Genomic DNA, 24,382 nt, shown 5'->3' on the forward strand with positions numbered 1-24,382 from the left:
ACCCTAATTGACGCGAATCCTAAAGATAGATCTATTGGGCCTAACAAACCCCATCCAAAGTACCGGATGCTTTAGTACTTCGAAATTTATATCATATCCGAAGGGTGTCCCGGAATGATGGGGATATTCTTATATATGCATCTTGTTATTGTCGGTTACCAGGTGTTCACCATATGAATGATTTTTATCTCTATGTATGGGATGTGTATTGAAATATGAAATCTTGTGGTCTATTGTTACGATTTGATATATATAGGTTAAACCTATAACTCACCAACATTTTTGTTGACGTTTTAAGCATGTTTATTCTCAGGTGATTATTAAGAGCTTCCGCTGTCGCATACTTAAATAAGGACAAGATTTGGAGTCCATGCTTGTATGATATTGTGTAAAAACTGCATTCAAGGAACTTATTTTGTTGTAACATATTTGTATTGTAAACCATTATGTAATGGTCGTGTGTAAACAGGATATTTTAGATTATCATTATTTGATAATCTACGTAAAGCTTTTTAAACCTTTATTGATGAAATAAAGGTTATGGTTTGTTTAAAAATGAATGCAGTCTTTGAAAAACGTCTCATATAGAGGTCAAAACCTCGCAACGAAATCAATTAATATGGAACGTTTTTAATCAATAAGAACGGGACATTTCAGTACCTACCCGTTAAGTTCATACTTAGTAGCTAATATACAATTCAACTACTACGATTCTATATGAAAAACTAAATGCAATAATATTTCACGTTCAAACTTTTATACAATATTTTTACAAACTTACAATACCGCTATTTTACATATCATGATTACAACTCTTTATTTCGACTCACTCGTTTCTTCCTCCTCGGACTTTATTCGTTTCGCTAATTTCCTAGGGATACATGGTGCTCCTCTAATACGATCCTTCATTTTCACAAATGGTTTAGAAAAACCTGGTGGCTTAGATGTCCCCGGGTTATAGTTAAAACTTAGGAAATACGGGTGTTGACGGTATTTTCCATCGGGATATTTCATGTTAACATAAAGTTCATCGGGATTGGAATTAGGTTTCTCAATTTTGATGCCCTTTCCCTTATTGTTTTCTTTTTCTTTTTGGGTCGGGGTAATTTCTATAACGTCATCGGAATCCTCATCGGGATCTGATTCATCAGAAAATTGGTAATTTTCCCAATATTTTGCTTCCTCGGCTGAAACGCCATTGACAATTTTTAACTTTGGTCCATTGGTTGAGAATTTTCTTTTATTTATCTGTGTTTCTATGATTCCTAATATTTCCTCCTCCGAAACTTCTTCTTCTTCCGGTTCCTTTTCTTCTGGTTCCTCTTCTTCCGATTCCTCTTCGGGAATTTGTGAATCTTTCCAATATATATTCGACTCTTCATTATTATTTAGGTGAGTCGATGGGATTTGTACTAGAGGTAGACATCTATCACACAATATCAAACACGTTAAGAGATTAATATATCACATAATATTTACATGTTAACCATTTGTAGTTTCCAACAAAAAGTGTTAAGCAATCGTTTTTAAAGAAAACACGGTCGAAGTGAAAGGACCCGTTCATATACATTATAAACGATTCATAATAGTTGATTACATCGCGAGGTATTTGACCTCTATATGATACATTTTACAAACATTGCATTCGTTTTTAAAAGACAAACTTTCTTTTCATCTAAAGTTGACGGCATGTATACCATTTCATAATACATCCAACTATAATTGACTTAATAATAATCTTGATGAACTCAATGACTCGAATGCAACGTCTTTCGAAATATGCCATGAATGACTCCAAGTAATATCCTTAAAATGAGCAAATGCACAACGGAAGATTTCTTTAATACCTGATAATAAACATGCTTTAAAGTGTCAACCAAAAGGTTGGTGAGTTCATTAGTTTATCATAATCCATCAATTACATAATTTTAATAGACCACAAGATTTCCTTTATTCAATAATCATACACTCGCAAGTGTTTAAAAATCATTCATATGGATTGAACACCTGGTAACCGATATTAACATCATGCATATAGAATATCCCCAAAACAAAAATCCATATGTATAATATAAACTCGAAGTACTAAAGCATACCATTTTCCAGTATGGGGGGAGTTAGTGCCCGTAGATCTACCTTTAGGATTCACGTCAATTAGGGTGTCTGTTCCCTAATTCTTAGGCTACCAAGCTAAAAGGGTGATATTCGATTCGATAATCCAACCATAGAATGTAGTTTCGATTGCTTGTGTCTATTTCGTAAAGCATTTATAAAAAACAGCGCATGTATTCTCAGTCCCAAAAATATATATTGCAAAAGCATTTAAAATGGGAGCAAATGAAACTCACTATACTGTATTTTGTAGTAAAAATACATATGACGTCATTGAACAAGTGCAAGGTTGGCCTTGGATTCACGAACGTATCAATATTGAGATTCAATATTGCAGGAAAAATACGTAGACACAACGGGGATGATAAATACTAGTTTGACTCACGAGCAATACTCCCGAACCATACCCATAACCTCCATAGCTATAACCCATAATTTCCTTAGCTCTATCCAGCTCGAAAAATAATTTCGAAATCACTCGGACAGCACTCCGTCGTAATATTTTATGTATACTAATAATATCTTGAAATAATACGGAGTAAATATATATATTTAAATTGATTGAGAGAGTTTAGAGAAAATATTTTCAAGTTTCTATGAAATAATGAAACATATTGAATTCTATTTATAATAGATTTTTGAATTATTAAAGTGAATTATTAAAGTATGAATTATTAAAGTGAATTATTAAACTATGAATTATTAAAGTGAATTATTAAAGTATGAATTATTAAAGTGAATTATTAAAGTTAAAGTAAAGTAAAAATAAAGTAAAGCTAAAGTTTAAGTATAGTAAAAGTATAAAATTATGTACGTATAATACGCGTATAAATATATATAATATTAATTTAAATCGTTATATATATATTTAATAAAATAAAATATAAATATCGTTATATTTATCATACTGGTTAAGTAATGAGTTGTCAAAAGTGGTTCTAGATATTTATAAAAGTTATATACGTTTTAATAATAAAGTTCTTTTTAAACTGAAAACGTTTTTGTACGTTTGAAATTAAATCAAATAAATATGATAATTTTGTTTTCCAAAACTAAATATATTTAAGAATCATTTTGTTTAAAGGTTAAAATAATGGAAATCGTTATTGATGTCAAAGCTAAGGGGTACGAAATAGTTATTAAATTTTAGCAGGAAATACTATTAAATACGATACAATTTTACACAAGATATTTATTTATTTATAGAATGGATATACTTAGACCTTGCTACAACACTTATAGGCAGTGTACCTAATCGTAAAGTAGTGTTGTTTTTAGTAAGTCCGGTTCGTTCCACAGGGAAATCTTTAAACAAAGCTTAACGCTATATTAGTTTACTTTTATAAAAATACAAATATATATATATAAGGAATATTATTATTATAAAGGGGGGTTTTTACCGTTTAATGACCGGTTTGTCGATTTTAAAACTTTAGTCGCAGTTAAAACCAAATGTAAAATATTAAAAATAAATACAAGACTTTAAATTAAAGCGTAAAGTAAATAACGATAATGAAATTGCGAATAATAAAAGTGCGATAAAATAAACTTGCGATAATTAAAAAGTACGATAATTAAAAGTGCAATTAAATACAATAATAATAAAAATGCGATATTTAGAAGTGCAATTAAATATAAAATAAAGTAAATTAAATATGAAATAAAAGAATTATGCTTATTTAAACTTCCGTAATCATGATGTTTGACATGTTGATTTTTGTTTTATGCCCATGGGTTAATTGTCCTTTGTCCTGGATTATTTAATATGTCCGTCTGGTTTTTGTCCATAACAGTCCATCAGTCATAAATATAAAATGCGAGTGCCCTCGTCAAATTATCCTTATACCCGAAGTTAAATATTCCAACTAATTGGGGATTTAAACTGTAACAAGATTTTAATACTTTGTTTAATAATTACACCAGGATGTCGATTGAGTGTAACCCAAGGTTTTAATATTTTGTTATCAATTATACCAAGTGTCCTTTGTACATAATTTCACCCCTGTTTTAATTATTCTAGTGGCTATTAATCCATTCCCGTGTCCAGTTAAATGAACGATTATTCGTACATATAAATACCCCGCCCATCGTGTCCGATTGAGTGTATATGGTAATTTATAGGGACGCCCAATTGTAAATCTTATATTAACATTAACAAACTATCATTTAGTTAAACAAATATAAAGCCCATTAATAGCCCATAGTCTAATTTCCACAAGTGTCGTTCTTTTGTCCAAACCCCAATTATGGTACAAAGCCCAATTACCCAATTTTAGTAATTAGCCCAACATCATGATTACTTCGTTTTAAATAAGCATAATAATAACTTAGCTATGAGACATTAATGTAAAAAGGTTGAACATAACTTACAATGATTAAAAATAGCGTAGCGTTACACGGACAGAATTTCGACTTACACCCTTACAATATTCGCTAACATACCCTTATTATTAGAATTATAATTAAAATTAAAATATAAATTATAAATATATATATATATATAATTTACGTATGAGGAGAAGAAGAAAAAGATGGATGAAAATGATCAGAATTCGGTTTGCTTTATAGGGAGTTTCAAAACTGGGGGCTCCGCGACTCGCGGCCATTTTGGCCTTCAAACTCCGCGAGTCGCGGAGAATGAAATTACAGCTCAGTCCCTTGGAGTCTTTCTCTGCCGACGGTTTTTATTTATAAATATAATATATATATAATTAATATAATTAATTATATATTATATTATATTTATATACATAGTTAACTTGTAATTTTTAGTCCGTTGCGTCGAGCGTTAAGAGTTGACTCTGGTCCCGATTCCGGATTTTCGAACGTCCTTGCGTACAATTTAATATCTTGTACTTTGCGTTTTGAATCTTGTACTCTTGTAATTTCGAGACGTTTCTTATCAATAATTGGAACCTTTTTGATTGTCTTTTGTACTTTTGAGCTTTTTGGTCATTTGCGTCTTCAATTCGTCGAATCTGTCTTTTGTCTTCACCTTTTATTATTTAAACGAATATCACTTGTAAATAGAACAATTGCAACTAAAAGCTTGTCTTTCTTGAGGAATAATGTTATGAAATATATGTTCGTTTTTAGCATTATCAAATATTCCCACACTTGAGCGTTGCTTATCCTCAAGCAATATCGTCTTGAAATACTAGAATCACTTCTTTATTCTTCACACTTTGTATATCAGTGATTTCTATACGGCGGTATAAACAATGGTAGTAACGATATGGTTTACAGTCTCACATGACTATAAAAATTTAGATCCATTAAGGAAATTGGATCTTTATGAAAACATTTGATCTTTTGAAAATTAAATCTAGTTTTTACCCTAGATAAGTTTTCCGGAATAACCCTTTACAGGTGTTTGCAAAATATTTTTGTGGGTTTGGTGGGTTTTAGATTTGAAAATTTTAGCTCAAAACTTGCGGTTTTGTGTCACCCACTTGCTAACCTTGTATTTGGAAAGCAACACGTCCAGTTTACTTGTTCTGTATATTACCTTTCGGTAAACTACCGTCCGGTTGTAAAGGAAAGCGTTGAACAAGCAACTGTTAAGGCAATGTCCCCTGACATGCTTTTAATTATGGTCTGTAACGTGTCGGATGCAATTACTATCCTTGGTAGGAGCAATAGTAAAGCTCACCCTTATAATTTTTCGGTATGGCACAAGGTCCTGTCTTTGACCATGCTATGCAACCACCGTTCTTACGGTTGACACCCAATTTAGTTCAGGTGACCTAATGAATTCCAGGTGAATTCCTAGGATTTTACGTTCAATGGTAATGAACGCATTGAAAATGGTTTTTCAGAAAACAAATCGGTTTGTAATTTTTGATCAAAATATTTTCTCGTTCAAGCTCGAGTTTAGATATCATTGAATTCCATGAGTTTGAATTCTCAATCTTTAAGGTCAATCTCTAGGATTGAATAATATCAGTCTTAAAAGCTGATTTTTAATCTTTAAGGAGATTATCCTTTCTGGGGATCTGATTCATTAGTCTTGTCCAGCTAATTTGCATGGTGCCCCCCATTGTACGAGATAAATCCTTCTCATGGTTAGGATAAATCTGACCACTTGGCGACCCTGTTTGATGCTGAGGTCCGTAGATTTCCTGCTGATTTTAGTGATGACTTTTCTAGATTTTTCGTCAACCTACAGCTGGTCTGGACGACAACTTCATGACCTAAATCAAGAAGCGCATTTCTTTTTCGGAAGACTTTACTTCCTTTTAATGATGGAATTGATTCATCGTGTAGATCCATCTCTTCTTTTCTTTCATCGGGTAAAAACAGTTTAGTTTAGTCCAAAGCAAAAGTATTTTCAGTTATTTGTTACAGATATATGTGACATATGTTTAAGATAACTTGGTAAATTTTCCCACACTTGGCTTTTATTTTCCTTTTTATCGTCCTCTATTCCATTTTAAATGAATTTTAACATTTTGGTTTGTTTCTCAATTTATGTCCTTTTTGAGGTAACAATAATTTCAATGTTAAAACCTAGTTTTATCGTTCATAAATATGTATAAACATGATTTTTAGTTCATTTAATTGAAAATTTTGAAAAATTTTACTAGAATTGGGTAGTCAGTATATAAGACCAGGGCTGTTCTTTATTATCAGAGAGTACTAGATTCTAATACAACTACTGCTTTACTAGTATTTTTAATGGTAACCAAGTGTATAAAGTAAAAATTTTTAAAATCCGAAAGAATTTAACCCCTTCCCACACTTAAGATCTTGCAATGCCCTCATTTGCAAGAAATCAGTAACAATTTAAATTATTGAGGGTGATTTGTGTGAAAATGATTAAATTTTACCAAAGTTTCCAAATATATTGGCGTTTGTTTGCTGAATGATAAATGGTGCACATCATTTGTTCATTCCGTCTTGTTGTTATTTCACATATATTTTGCATCTTGTCGTCAAAATTAGTTGCTTTTGCTGAACTTAATGCCAGTCTTTGAAAATGCGTTGTTTTACCCTGTTGTGTACATAAGATAAACTGCAAATATATATACATATTTTTGAAGTTTGGTATATTACCCCACATTCAAAAATTATTAAAATCTAAGAATAAAAGTTAGACAATTATAAAAATGATTACAATATTAACAAAAGTATTAAACGTATCAATCATTACAAATTACAAAATAAAAAAAATAATAAGTATACTAGGGATGATACTGGTACCAATAGGGGTTCCAGGCATAACCATAGGTGCTATAGAATGCTTCGGCAGGGTCATACGTAGGATACGGTGGCTGCATCTCTATAGACCAGGGAGGGAAGATGGGTTTCGGTGTAGGAATATAGTTTCTACCTATATGTTGGCAATGAGCTATGATTTGGTTCTGATGAACTTGCCAATCTTCAAATGCTCTCTGTCTAGCATTTTCGTATTCCTGAGAAGCTATAAACCTTTGCATTTCTTGCATCTCATTCCCCCCTCCTACATTACCTTGCTGTTGGTTTCTCTCCACCTGTGGATGTCTACCATGGTATCGTACTGCGGCGTTATTTCGCCTCTTCAAAACTTTCGCACCATGGTATACATTTAAACCTATAGTATCGCGGGGTTCTGGTTCTTCTACTAATAATCCCCCCCGACTTATATCCACACCGAGATATTCACAAATCAAAGTAATAAAAATACCACCTCCTATTATGCTATGCAGTCGCATCCCCCGAACCATAGCTGATAAATAATAACCCACACAATATGGTATACTTACAGCGCTTTGTGGGTCTCGAATACACATATGGTAAAACAAATCCTGTTCATTTACTTTTTCCTTGTTCTTACCCCTTTGTGTAATCGAATTAGCTAAAAACCTATGTATCACTCTTAATTCGGCTCTATCTATATCCAAATAAGAGTAATTTCCCCCTTTGAAACGGTGATGGCTTGTCATTTGACTCCACACACCGTGTGTATCAAAATTTTCATCTATCTTTCTACCGTTTAGTATCAATCCTCTACAATCGGCAGACGCTAACTCCTCAGGCGTATATATACGTAAAGCCTGAGCCATGTCCAGTAAAGACATGTGGCGCATCGAACCGCCTAACAAAAATCTAATAAAAGAACGATCAGTTAAACTAGCTACCCGATCATTCAACTCTATACTACATAACAATTCTTCACACCATACTTTATATACAGGTCTATGCATGGTGAATAAACGTACCCAGTCATTAAAAGAAGAATTACCATACCTCTGTACAAGTAATTCCCTAATTGGCCCGGCCAATTCTACAGCTTCTAAGGGTCCCCATTCTATGACCCTCAGTACCTCAACAACCTTAGAATGAAGAGTATGCAAACCCCTTTGATATTTTGGATAATCTATCCAAAGTCTGTCAAATCTCAGGTTCGGGTGCAACTCTTCCAAGTGCATATCGGAAAAGGTCATGACTGGATGAGGTATATCCTGCTTGTAGTAGTTATCCACCTCCTGTTGTTCCAAATTCTCAGCAGGAGCATTGCGGGCTTGGGATGAAGATTCACCCCTTTCATTCGTTTTTCTTGAGTAATTCTTAGATAGCATCCTTCTCAACATGATTTTAGCAAAAGATTTGGTGATTAACGGTTAAAAATTGTGATTTTGGGGGTTTTTTCTCGGGTATTTTCGAGGGTTTTCGCAGTTTATTTTCTGTTGTGGGGAGTAAAACTGAGCTGTTGCAGCTCTTTATTTTTTTTCTGTAATCTGACTCCTCCGCGAGTCGCGGCGAATTGCACTTCAAACTCCGCGAGTCGCGGAGTTTGCTATTTTTTTTTTTTTTTTTATAATCATTAACTTATGAAACAATTAAGTACTTAATTTTAAAATTTTGTTTCCTTTGTTATTTAGGACGAGGTCGTTTCGGATCGATGTCCTAGTCCGTCCCTCGACAAAATTTTAAAATTTTTCTTTTTGTAGCGATTGTTTTAAAAGCTAAGATTTTTGGGTTTTTTCAATGTTTTTGGCATACTTTAATTCAATAAGATTAAAAATAATGATAATAAAAGTTCTCGTCCCTCCCTCGGGTAAAGCAATTTCGGTTCAAAGACCTAGTCTTCAACTTACGACGAATTTTAAAAATCATATTTTTAACTTAATGAGATAAAGTAAATTTTTGTTTTTAAATTCACACAACTTAAATATAAAATTCAAAATTAATATTAAAAATTCACACCAAACTTAAAATTTGAAATGCATAAAATTAAAAATTCATATTTTAGAAATTAAAAGTTCACACCAATATTAATTTAAAAATTCATATTATAAATTCACACCAAACTTATATTAATTTTTTCAAATATTTACAATTTTAAAAATATTGATTTTACAAAGTTTACAATATTTATAAAGGGTTCAAATATTAATTTTAAAAAACATGGTAAAAATAAAATTAAAAATCTTTTTGTCTTTTTATCCCACTTTAATCAATCAAATATTATCAAAAATATGCGCCCCTCTTTTCGGTAAAGTAATTTCGGTTCCAAGACCTAATTTAACTCATGACGAATTTTTGAAATATTTTGGGTTGATTGATTAAAGATATTTATACCTTAAGAATAAACGTTAAATTTCGCAGTGATGTAATAAATTTTTGAATGATATCAATAATTTCGGTCGCCAAACCTAATTTTATTCAATACCAATTTAATACTTTTTAGCGAACAAATTAGCGTTTATTATCAAAAGGTTAAAAATAAAAATAAAAATAAAAACTGTACAGACATACCTGTGAATTAGATTTCTTAGTTATATGATCTATCCCATTCATAAGATAGTCGGTTTAATTGGTTTTCCATGGCTACATAGGCGTAACCTCGAGCATTCAGTGTCTTTTCTTCTAAACATATGAACGGTCCGTCTCTGCATAAAGTAACAAATTCGGTATTTGAATAGGTTTGATTATTTGAACATTTACCTCCATGTGACCATTTTCCGCATTTGTGACATCTTTCTAGGTGTCGTGCTCTTCTTTTCGCTGCGGATTTTGATTTTCCTTTACCAAATTGTAACTTATTATCTTCGCATCTGGATTCTTTTCTAACTCCGTCCATTCTTTCTCTGATTACTGATACTAATTCACTCGGTAGTATGTCATTATTTCTTTTAGTGATCAAAGCGTGTAGCATTAGACCATGGTTTAGTTCACAGGCAGTCTTCATTTTGTAAAAAAAATAAAAATTCAGAATGGGGGGAGAAGACTAGTTCTTTAGGGTCTGCTAGGGAAAGACCATTCGGGTTCCATTTTCGAGAACTACACGAAAACAGACAATCTAACTCTAACAGAAATACATATTATCCTTTAAAGACTTGATTCTCCCCACACTTAGTTAGCTGTGGTGTCGAAATTGTGATTAACTTCGTTGTCGACTTCCATCGGACCATGTATGTAATGTTTAACTCTGTGACCATTAACTTTAAATTCAATCCCATTTGAATTTATCAATTCTATCGTTCCGTATGGGAAAACTCTTTTGACTATGAATAGTCCAGACCATCTTGATTTCAATTTTCCAGGAAATAGCTTGAATCGTGAATTGAAAAGAAGAACTCTGTCTCCTTCTTTAAATTCTTTTGAACTTCTGATTCTTTTATCATGCCATTTCTTCGTTCTTTCTTTATAGATTAACGAATTTTCGTATGCTTCATGTCTTAATTCTTCTAATTCGTTTAGTTGACTTAATCGTAGACGTCCGGCTTCATGTAAATCAAGATTACATGTCTTCAAAGCCCAAAATGCTTTGTGTTCAATTTCTACTGGAAGATGACATGCTTTTCCATAAACAAGTCTAAAAGGTGTGGTTCCAATTGGAGTTTTGTAGGCTGTTCTAAAAGCCCAGAGTGCATCCTCCAATTTAATGGACCATTCCTTCGGATTTGATCCTACGGTTTTCTCTAGAATACGTTTTAAAGCTCGGTTGGTATTTTCAACTTGTCCACTTGTTTGTGGATGATATGCGGTGGAGATTTTATGAGTTACTCCATATCTTTTAAGAACTTTCTCAAGTTGATTATTACAGAAATGAGTACCCCGATCACTTATTAAAGCTTTCGGTGTTCCAAACCTTGCAAAAAGACATTTTAAAAAGTTGACTACGACTCGTGCATCGTTAGTTGGGAGAGCTTGTGCTTCCGCCCATTTAGATACATAATCAATGGCTACGAGTATATATAGATTATTATGAGATTTTTGAAATGGACCCATAAAGTCAATACCCCAAATGTCAAATACTTCACATACTTGGATGACATTTTGTGGCATTTCATCACGTTGACTTATTTTTCCGGCCCTTTGACATGCATCACAGGATTTGCAAAGAAGGTGTGCGTCTTTGTAAATTGTAGGCCAATAGAATCCAGCTTCATAAACTTTTCTTGCTGTTAGTTGAGGCCCATAATGCCCTCCTGTTGGTCCTGTGTGACAATGGTTTAAAATTTTACTAGCTTCATCTCCAAATACACATCGGCGTATTATTCCATCGGGACAACTTTTAAACAGATGTGGATCTTCCCAGAAATAGTGTTTTATATCACTGAAGAATTTCTTTCGTCTTTGGTACGATAATCCTTTTTCAAGGAATCCACAAACTAAGTAGTTTACATAGTCTGCAAACCATGGGGTTTCTTTATAATCCATCTTCAATAGATATTCATCAGGAAAGTTGTCTTGTATGGCTGATTCATTTAGAACTTCTAACTCAGGATTTTCAAGACGAGAAAGATGATCAGCGGCGAGATTTTCTGCTCCTCTTTTATCTCGGATTTCAATATCAAACTCTTGTAAGAGTAAGATCCAACGGATTAATCTTGGTTTAGCATCTTGTTTTGAAAATAGGTATCTAAGAGCAGAATGGTCGGTATAGACCACCGTTTTTGCTAGAACGAGATATGATCGAAATTTGTCAAAAGCAAAGACAATAGCAAGGAGTTCTTTTTCAGTAGTTGTATAGTTCGTTTGTGCTCCTTGTAACGTCTTACTAGCATAATATATAGGTTGAAATCGTTTTTCAATCCTTTGTCCTAAAACGGCTCCCATTGCAAAATCACTTGCATCGCACATTAGTTCAAATGGTAGATTCCAATTTGGTGTTATCATGATCGGCGCATTAGTGAGTTTCTCTTTAAGAATATTAAAAGATTTGATACACTCATCTGAAAAGATGAATGGCGCATCCTTTTCTAGGAGTTTATTCATAGGAGTGGCAATTTTAGAAAAATCTTTTATGAAACGTCGGTAAAAACCGGCATGCCCTAGAAAACTCCTAACTCCTCTAACATTGGTGGGATGTGGAAGTTTAGCAATTACATCTACTTTAGCTCTATCCACTTCAATTCCTTCTTTTGAAATTTTATGTCCAAGAACGATGCCTTCTTTAACCATGAAATGGCATTTCTCCCAATTAAGTACTAGATTTGATTTTTCGCATCTAATTAGCATTCGTTCCAGATTAACTAGACATGATTTAAATGTATCACCGAAGACTGAAAAGTCATCCATGAATACTTCCATGCATTCTTCTATCATGTCGTGAAAAATCGCCATCATGCACCTTTGGAAGGTTGCAGGGGCGTTACAAAGTCCAAATGGCATGCGTTTGTAAGCAAAAGTACCATAAGGGCACGTGAATGTGGTTTTCTCTTGGTCCTCGGGTGCTATTGGAATTTGAAAATATTCGGAAAATCCATCTAGAAAACAATATTAACTATTTCCGGCTAATCTTTCCAACATTTGATCTATGAAAGGTAAGGGAAAGTGATCTTTTCTGGTGGCGTCATTTAATTTTCTATAATCAATACACACACGCCATCCTGTTACAGTCCTAGTAGGAATAAGCTCATTTTTCTCATTTGTAATGACAGTCATGCCACCCTTCTTAGGTACACATTGAACTGGGCTTACCCATGGACTATCGGAAATTGGATAAATTAAACCTGCATCTAGCAGTTTAATAATCTCTTTCTTAACTACATCTTGCATATTAGGATTTAGTCTTCGTTGACGTTGCACATACGTTTTATGACCTTCTTCCATAAGGATTTTATGTGTGCAATACGAAGGACTTATTCCTTTAATATCATGAATCTTCCATGCAATGGCTGGTTTATGAGCTTTCAACACAGAAATGAGTTGTGATTTCTCATTTTCAGTAAGAGAAGACGATATTATTACAGGTAATTCAGATTCACCATGTAAATAAGCGTATTCCAAATGGTTTGGAAGTGACTTTAACTCTAATTTCGGAGGTTCTTCTATCGATGATTTATATCGATATCTGTCTTCTTCTTTTAGCATTTGAATTTCTTCTGTTGTTGGTTCATATCCATTAGCTATAAGTGTAGCTAACATTTCAGCTTCATCAATTGGTTCATTACCTTCTCCTAAAGAACATTCTCCTGTTCCTTGTAATTCTGGAAATTCTTCTAATAATTCTGCATGTGCATCTATAGTTTGAATATAATAACATGTATCATCTGCAGATTGTGGTTGTTGCATTGCTCTATCAACTGAAAAGGTAACACTCTCATCCTCTATACTTAGGGTCAGTTTCTTACCGAACACGTCTATCATTGCTTTAGCCGTATTTAAGAATGGTCTTCCTAATATGAGAGGAACTTGAGAATCTTCTTCCATGTCCAGAACAACAAAATCTACTGGAAATACTAAAGTACCAACTTTAACTAGCATGTTCTCCATTATCCCTCTAGGATATTTTATTGATCTATCGGCTAGTTGTATGCTTATTCTGGTTGGTTTCAATTCTCCAAGGTCTAGTTTAGCGTATAGTGAATACGGCATTAGATTTATACTAGCACCTAAGTCTGCCAATGCTTCTATTGAACTAAGACTACCCAGAAAACATGGAATTGTGAAACTTCCTGGATCAGATAGTTTTTCTGGTATCTTATTTAACAGCACTGCTGAACAATTAGCATTCATAGTAACAGCCGAGAGTTCTTCCATTTTCTTTCTATTTGAGATTAGATCTTTCAAGAATTTAGCATATCTAGGCATTCCTGAAATCACATCAATGAAAGGAAGATTTACATTTATCTGTTTAAACATATCCAAAAATTTGGATTGCTCGGCTTCAAGTTTCTCTTTCTTCATTTTACTCGGGTAAGGAAGTGGTGGTTGATATGGTTTAACATAAGGTTTATCCTTAACTGTGTTATCTTCATTAACCTTTTCAACTACCGGTTCTTTTTCCTTATCTTGATCAGGTTGTGGTTCTTGTGGAGTAGGAATAGCTTTATCAGAAGTTACAGGTATTTCAGGTGGTTTAAGTGTTGTACCACTTCTTGTGGTAATGGCTTTAGCTATTTCATTCCGGGGGTTAGCATTTGTATCACTAGGTAGACTTCCCGGTTTTCTTTCACCTATTAACCTTGCTAGGTTGCTTACTTCTTGTTCCAGATTTTGAATAGAAGCTTGTTGATTTCTAAATGCTTGAGCATTTTGTTCATTGGTTTGTTTCTGAGATGTGAAAAATTGCGTTTGAGTTTCAACTAGCTTCGTCATCATATCTTCTAAATTCGGCTTTTTATCATCGGTTTGTTGTGGTGGTTTGTTTTGAAAATTAGGTCTTTGCTGATTGTAAGTATTATTGGATACTTGTTGATTGCTAGGACCTTGTTGGTTGTTGTATGGAATATTTCGGTTATAATTCTGATTTTGATTGTAAATAGGTCTTGGCGGTTGATAATTATTCTGATAATTATTTCCAGGCCTTTGGTTTATGTATGAAATATTCTCTCTTTGTTCCATTGTTAATTCAATACTGAGACAATCTTTTGTCAAATGTGGTCCTCCACACTGCTCACAACTAATTCGTATTGAGTGAATATCTTTAGTCATCTTTTCCATTCGTCGTTCCACAGCATCTATCTTTGCGGAAATGGAATCTAAGTCATGGCTAGAATCGGCTCTAGCTGCTTTAGATGATCTAATGATATCTTTTTCTTGGTGCCACTCATGTGAGTGGGAAGCAGTATTATCAATAATTTTGTAAGCATCAGTTTCGGTTTTCTTCATAATAGAACCACCAGCTGCTATATCTATGTCTTTTCTTGTAGTGATGTCGCATCCTTGGTAGAATATTTGTACTATTTGACAGGTGTCTAAACCATGTTGCGGACATCCTCTTAACAACTTTCCATATCTTGTCCATGCCTCATATAGAGTTTCATTTGGTTTCTGTGTAAACGTAACAATTTCTGCTTGAAGTCTTACGGCTTTAGATGCAGGAAAGAATTGTTTAAGAAATTTGTCAACTAAAACATCCCATGTATCAATCGCCCCTTCAGGTAATGATTCCAACCAATCTTTGGCTTCTCCCTTTAAAGTCCAGGGAAATAACATGAGATATATCTGTTCATCCTCTACTTCTCGGATTTTAAATAGTGTGCAGATCCTATTAAAGGTACCTAGATGTTCATTTGGATCTTCCTTCGGCGCACCACTAAATTGGCATTGATTAGTCACCATGTGTAGAATTTGTCCTTTGATTTCATAATCTGGCGCATTAATGTCTGGATGAGTAATTGCGTGACCTTGGCCAGTGCGTTTAGCTCTCATTCGGTCTTCCATACTTAAAGGTTCCAGATTCTCCATAATTGAATTTGTTGAATCGGTATCACTAGATGATTCTGATTTAATGGTTCGTTCCTCAACAATCTCTGTTTGAATGATTGGTGGCTCCGGAGGAAAGTTTAATGGTTCAGGATCTACGAACCGTTCCTGAATATTTTTCGGATTCTCAATTGTGAGGTCGGGTTCAAAAAATGGATTATCGGAAATTTGAACTGAAGTACTTGGTTGACTGGATGACGATTCTAAAGAAAAATCAACGGCGGTTATATTTGCTAAATGTCTTGATCTAGTTACAGGTGGTGAACGTACAAAAGGTGGTGAACGTCTTGCTCGGTGCATTCACTGAATATCCTATTAGTTTTAAAAAGGAAAGAAAAATTATAATAAGTTATCCAATTAATAGACTTTTCTGATTTTGCCCACGTTTCGAATAGCCAAAAGATGCAGCAGAGGGGCAGGATTCGTTTGGTCTCAATATAATTGAGGACTGTTTGGCTCCAATAACCCGGTCCACGTACAAATCCAACTATTACTACGAACCAGAAAATTTTGATGTCTATCAATTTAACCACTCAAAATAAATTTTCGTAATTTTAAGAAATTTAGATAAGAAGTAGAATAAAAATCTATGTCCTAAAAACTAGAATAGCGAGAAATAAGAAAGAAAAAGAGTTCGTCGGAAAAAAAAATTGAAAAAGAAAAATGGTTGAAAAAAAAATAAAAGGTGACGGAAAAATAAAAGAAACTTATAAATACTTGACTAACCTAACCTTATTACTACAACTAACTTAAAATTATAATCGCAAATTGAAATTACTAATTGGAATGATAATTGATACATAGTAAAAAGTGTCTAAAAATATTAAAGCTTACAGGAAAAACTAAATCCCAAATGGAAATAACTTAAAAAGAAACTAAAACTTAAAAAGGCGTCGCAAAATTCTAGAGTACCTAAATCTTAGTCTAAAGAAAAAGCACTTAAGGAATTCTACGGCAAAGCCTAAAAATCTAGGAGTAAAAATGACTATAGCAAAAACTAAGTTTAAAACTAAATATGAGCTAAAAATACAAAAGTTATGCTACAACGATTAAAAAGGGACAAACTATAAAAATATACAAAAAGTTGTAAAAATTACAATTTTTATAAAAATATTATTTTTATATTATTTATTTTATTAAACTATTAATTTTACAATTTAATTAAACTTAATAAACTAAAATATAAATTAAATAAAACTTAAATTAAAATAAAACTTAATTATAATATTAATAATAATTAGGGTTAATAATAATTATAATTAATAATAATCCGTAATAAATGCAGTTTAGGGTTTCTGTCGGTGTCAGAGAAACTCCGCGAGTTGCGGTAATTTATAAAGAAAACCCCGCGAGTCGCGGGGTTCAGAAATTCAGATGACAGCTTATTAAATTCGACGCGTTTTTCTTTATTTTTTTTTTTTTCTGTTTTCTGTTTTTATATAAATAAAAGATATTTAAATAAAACTTATATTTTTATAAACTAAAATAAAAATAAAGAAACTTATAAAACTTAAATATTTAACAAAATCTTAAAAATACTTATATTTTTGTTTTTCTTTTTATATTTTTGAATAATTAAAACGTATTTTTACAAAAACGAATTTTAATAAAAGTTAACTAAAAATCTTTTTTTTTTTATATTAGCGTTGCGCTTCCGGCGTTTTAAGAGTGTCCCCGGCAGCGGCGCCAAAAATACTTGATGTCAAAGCTAAGGGGTACGAAATAGTTATTAAATTTTAGCAGGAAATACTATTAAATACGATACAATTTTACACAAGATATTTATTTATTTATAGAATGGATATACTTAGACCTTGCTACAACACTTATAGGCAGTGTACCTAATCGTAAAGTAGTGTAGTTTTTAGTAAGTCCGGTTCGTTCCACAGGGAAATCTTTAAACAAAGCTTAACGCTATATTAGTTTACTTTTATAAAAATACAAATATATATATATAAGGAATATTATTATTATAAAGGGGGGTTTTTACCGTTTAATGACCGGTTTGTCGATTTTAAAACTTTAGTCACAGTTAAAACCAAATGTAAAATATTAAAAATAAATACAAGACTTTAAATTAAAGCGTAAAGTAAATAACGATAATGAAATTGCGAATAATAAAAGTGCGATAAAATAAACTTGCGATAATTAAAAAGTACGATAATTAAAAGTGAAATTAAATACAATAATAATAAAAATGCGATATTTAGAAGTGCAATTAAATATAAAATAAAGTAAATTAAATATGAAATAAAAGAATTATGCTTATTTAAACTTCCGTAATCATGATGTTTGACGTGTTGATTTTTGTTTTATGCCCATGGGTTAATTGTCCTTTGTCCTGGATTATTTAATATGTCCGTCTGGTTTTTGTCCATAACAGTCCATCAGTCATAAATATAAAATGCGAGTGCCCTCGTCAAATTATCCTTATACCCGAAGTTAAATATTCCAACTAATTGGGGATTTAAACTGTAACAAGATTTTAATACTTTGTTTAATAATTACACCAGGATGTCGACTGAGTGTAACCCAAGGTTTTAATATTTTGTTATCAATTATACCAAGTGTCCTTTGTACATAATTTCACCCCTGTTTTAATTATTCTAGTGGCTATTAATCCATTCCCGTGTCCGGTTAAATGAACGATTATTCGTACATATAAATACCCTGCCCATCGTGTCCGATTGAGTGTATATGGTAATTTATAGGGACGCCCAATTGTAAATCTTTATATTAACATTAACAAACTATCATTTAGTTAAACAAATATAAAGCCCATTAATAGCCCATAGTCTAATTTCCACAAGTGTCGTTCTTTTGTCCAAACCCCAATTATGGTACAAAGCCCAATTACCCAATTTTAGTAATTAGCCCAACATCATGATTACTTCGTTTTAAATAAGCATAATAATAACTTAGCTATGAGACATTAATGTAAAAAGGTTGAACATAACTTACAATGATTAAAAATAGCGTAGCATTACACGGACAGAATTTCGACTTACACCCTTACAATATTCGCTAACATACCCTTATTATTAGAATTATAATTAAAATTAAAATATAAATTATAAATATATATATATAATTTACGTATGAGGAGAAGAAGAAAAAGATGGATGAAAATGATCAGAATTAGGTTTGCTTTATAGGGAGTTTCAAAACTGGGGGCTCCGCGACTCGCGGCCATTTTGGCCTTCAAACTCCGCGAGTCGCGGAGAATGAAATTACAGCTCAGTCCCTTGGAGTCTTTCTCTGCCGACGGTTTTTATTTATAAATATAATATATATAATTAATATAATTAATTATATATTATATTATATTTATATACATAGTTAACTTGTAATTTTTAGTCCGTTTCGTCGAGCGTTAAGAGTTGACTCTGGTCCCGGTTCCGGATTTTCGAACGTCCTTGCGTACAATTTAATATCTTGTACTTTGCGTTTTGAATCTTGTACTCTTGTAATTTCGAGACGTTTCTTATCAATAATTGGAACCTTTTTGATTGTCTTTTGTACTTTTGAGCTTTTTGGTCGTTTGTGTCTTCAATTCGTCGAATCTGTCTTTTGTCTTCACCTTTTATTATTTAAACGAATATCACTTGTAAATAGAACAATTGCAACTAAAAGCTTGTCTTTCTTGAGGAATAATGCTATGAAATATATGTTCGTTTTTAGCATTATCAGTTATATCATAAAACATTTTAGAAAAGTAGAATCATATATATTCATAATAGGTTTCAAGTTTTTAAATTACGGTCTGTTGGTGAAGTATGGGATAAAGTCCAAAGGTTAAATAAATGTATGAAATCATCTTAATGAAAAATGTCTAGTTACTTAACTTGTCGATATCCAACATCTAAGTTATTTACACTCCACGTTCTTACTTATAAATCACTTTACCATTTTCCGAATGTTGTCAAAAAGAATAGATTTCTTAAATCACAGTGGACCTCATAACATGGACCCGTAATCATATCACAATGTATCTGATAAATCAATCATTTGATATTATCTTCTAATTCCATCGATAAACATATTGAAACAAATACGTTCGTGTAAAGTATTATACGTTTAATACTTTATTAATATTCTCAAGTTATAATATATATATACATATATACACATATCTATTTATATATAACGGTTCGTGAATCGTCGGAATTTGGTCGAGGTTATAATGAATGTATGAACACAGTTTAAAATTCTTGAGATTTAACTTAACAAACTTTGCTTATCATGTCGGAATAATATAAAGATAAAGTTTAAATTTGGTTGGAAATTTTCGGGTTGTCACACGAAGTCCAGACTCACTAATGCATCCTAACAAACTCGATAAGACACACTAATGCAATTTCTGGTTCTCTAAGACCAACGCTCGGATACCAACTGAAATGTCCCATTCATATCGATTATAAACGTTTTATATTGATTGATTTCGTTGCGAGGTTTTGACCTCTTTATGAGACGTTTTTCAAAGACTGCATTCGTTTTTAAAACAAACCATAACCTTTATTTATCAATAAAGGTTCAAAAACCATAACGTAGATTATCAAGTAATGATAATCTAAAAGATAACGTTTTACACACAAACATTACATATTGGTTTACAATAATATTACACTTTGATTTAAATCTCCGAATGCAGTTTTTAAATAATATATTACAAGCATGCTGACTCCGATTCTTGTCCTTAAATTAGCATGCAACAGCGGAAGCTCTTAATAATCACCTGAGAATAAACATGCTTAAAACGTCAACACAATTGTTGGTGAGTTATAGGTTTAACCTATATATTTATCAAATCATAATAATAGACCACAAGATTTCCATTTCCATTTTTCAATAACATGCAATCTGCATAAAAATCATTCATATGATGAACACCTGGTAACTGACTGTAAAGACCCGTCCTAATCCATAAGAACAAATACAATAACGTATGATTACATTGCGAAGTATTTGACCTCTATATGATACATTTTACAAACACTGCATTCGTTTTAAAAGACAAACTTTCATTACATCGAAAGTTGACAGGCATACATACAATCTCATAATATCCAACTATAAATGATCTAATCTATCATTTACTTAATCATAATCTTTACTGAACTCAACGACTTGAATGCAACAAATTTTGAAATATGCCATGAATGATTCCAAGTAATATCTTTAAAAGGAGCAAATGCACAGCGAAAGATTTCTTTCAATCCTGAGAATAAACATGCTTTAAAGTGTCAACCTAAAGGTTGGTGAGTTCATTAGTTTATCATAATCGATCATTTTCATTATTTTAATAGACCACAAGAATTTCATTTTTCATTTCTCATAAATATCGTGCATGCAAAAATCATTCATATGGATTGAACACCTGGTAACCGACATTAACAAAATGCATATAAAAATATCCCCTATCATTCCGGGACATCCATCAGACATGATAAAACAACATCGAAGTACTAACGCATCCGCAACCATGGATGGGGTTTGTTAGGCCCAATAGATCTATCTTTAGGATTCGCGTCAATTAGTAGATCGGTTTACTAATTCTTAGGCTACCAAGCAAAAAGGGGCATATTCGGCTTCGATCATTCAACCATAGAATGTAGTTTCAATTACTTGTGTCTATTTCATCAAACATTTATAAAAGCGCATGTATTCTCAGTCCCAAAAATATACATTGCAAAAGCATTTAAAAAGGGAGTAATGAAACTCACAATACTTGTAACGACCCAAACCAAAACACAAACGAACCCGCGGAAAATATCAAATAATTTTTTTTTGCTGGAACAGCATATGGCGCGGCCCGCCATTCTGGTCTGTCCAAAAAGTCTTGAAATGCTAAAAATATTGGCCACTTCCCGACATAATTAGACAAAACGCTTTTAACAACATATTCAAATATGTAAAACTAACACATTCCATTAATAAAAATGAGTTTTACGAAGCGGGGCCCATATCGGCCGTTTTACGAGTTTAATTCAAAATATGAGTTTCGACCATCAAAAGTTTAAGTACCAAACTACACTACGAGCATGGTGTTTGGGATTAAACTACCCAAGTATCGGTCAATACTCCAAAAGCTAAATAGCCCAAAAGCATTCTCTAGCAACGACGGGATCTCTAATCCAAGATGATGCCCTTACCCTTGTCCACAACCGAACCTATAAAAAGGTAAACAACGAGAGGGTAAGCAAAGCTTAGTGAATGCAATAATTATACACATACATATATAATATACCTACTTGCAAATCACTTACTCAAACTCCGCATACATGCTAGTAACACAATTGGCTTATAATCTCGAATACAAGCTAGAAGTCTCCAATACCACAAGCTAGCATATGCAACGCATGTAATATAATTCGAATAATATATTATGCTTACACTTACAACACAAATAACCATGGTTAACCAATCGTACAAGGGAATGGCGCTCGCGAAAACGCCATCGGTGTTCATAACATCCGTTAGGGTACTTAACACCTCGTATCACTAACCCCTAGGGTGGCACCTTAACACCTCGGCACTTCACCCCGAGTGGCATCTTAACACCTCGATGCTTCACTCATTATTTTACGGAGTGGTGTCTTAACACCTCGACACTACACCCCTAGGTGGCATCTTAACACCTCGATGCTTCACCCCGAGTGGCATCTTAACACCTCGATGCTTCACTCATCACGTGAAACGTGGTGTCTTAGCACCTCGACACTACACGTTTCACGCTACAACAAATAGATACATTATATACCTACACATATAATTATTCCACTCACCTTACGCCTTCGGTGAAAGATAATCAAGTCCAAGAACCTTCAATGTAACGTACCTATTACATTATACATAATATCAATCACAAACTCAAGTTGGTCAACCCACTAAAACTCCATTCTAGGGTTATCTTGACCCATGGTACAATTTTGATCCATTTGCAACCCTAACCCTAATATTTGGGTTAACATCCCTAAAACCCTAATCATTATCCAAGTTAGGTCCTAAGACACTTTCTAATACAAGGTTTATGCATCAAACACATACATTTACCCACTTAGGTCCATCATGACCCATTTGACCATTTAAAGTCAATACACCCATTCCGGGTCACCCACTAACCCACTTAACACCCATTTACATATATATAAGTGTGCTAGTACTTTAACTAACCAATTTAGGCTCATAAATATAGTTTAATACTTTGAAAACCCTAGTTAGTCATCTTTGAGTCAATATAACCCAAATTCACCCAAAACACCCAATTCACTAACAAATGGGTCTTATTGTTCATCACTCACACAAACCCTAACTCTTTAACAATTAAAACAAGGAAGTTAGGTTTAGGGCTTACCACAACTATCAAAACGTAGCAAATGAGGAGATGAACAACTTTAGTGCTTGCACTTTGACCCGATTCGAGCTTCTTCTTCCTTAATTTGAGCTCTCTCACTCTAGAATCTAACTCTCTCTCTAGAATTGATTGGAAGATAATAAGGTGGGTGAATATGGAGTAAATGACACTGCAAACAACTGATCCAAGCCTTAAAGTCGGACCTTAAGTGGTTTTACCAAAATGCCCTCAAAATATCTTGATTAAAAACAAAGTGAGCTGTCAGCCCGTAATGGCGCGGCGCGCCAAATGCCCAGTTCAGCTTCTTTTGCCTTTTAATTAAATACAACCTAAACCCCACAACTTGAATAACTTATACACACATATGTACAATAAAATATTCGGGTCTTACAACTCTCCCCCACTTAGATTGGATCACGTCCTCGTGATCCGCACCAAATACTAGAAGTTAAGCACTTCTACCTTGAACATTTCTGTCTCCAATGTGGAAATTACACATGTAGCAATCACCCATCTGGGTTCTCACTTCCATTTGATCAAAACTTCCACCACTCACTCGGAAGTACACCGTGAAAACTTCATAATATTTTTCCAAAAGCCATATCATTCCCTCATTTCAACGATATCGGGTAATCAACCCACGAGACAAAACAACCACAACCGTTTGCTCATATGCCGAGTATCCAAACTCGTACCATACACTCCACAGTCGTCCTAAAAGTAACACAATTCACCGACAATCATCATCGTTACGCCTTTCAATCGTGGAATATTCGAGAATCATCCCGACGCTTTCCGAAAATCTCTCGTATCCCTCTATCGGGAACCTCGCCATTCCGACTCACGTCGCTAACTACCTTCGCAATTAATTTCCAAAGTCCAACTTGAGACTTTTTTGAAGACCACCAAAGCTTTCCTTTCCTAAATAAGCGACACCCGTTCGCTCATCACGCCTACTAGATAGGAACTTTTCCCGCTAAACATCACACTATACTATAGTTATAAATTCGGGTTTCTCACCGGTACTCAAAATCAAAGTAATCACACCATCGAAGTCAAAAGTTACTCTAGCAGGTATTAGGAGGCACCTGTCATTGTGTTATCCAACCCCAATTACCAACACCGAGTCTCCGAAGACTCGACCCTTACGGGGTCTACTCCCGGTGTCACACGTCACCTGACTACACGCGGTCACCAAATCTATCGAACCCTACGGCTTAACGCCCATGACTTCCTAACAACGCCCGCTAGTCACTATCCACCTAGGCTGCCTAG

Source organism: Rutidosis leptorrhynchoides, chromosome 10 (genome assembly GCF_046630445.1).
Source record: "Rutidosis leptorrhynchoides isolate AG116_Rl617_1_P2 chromosome 10, CSIRO_AGI_Rlap_v1, whole genome shotgun sequence".
NCBI classification, from domain to species: domain Eukaryota; kingdom Viridiplantae; phylum Streptophyta; class Magnoliopsida; order Asterales; family Asteraceae; genus Rutidosis; species Rutidosis leptorrhynchoides.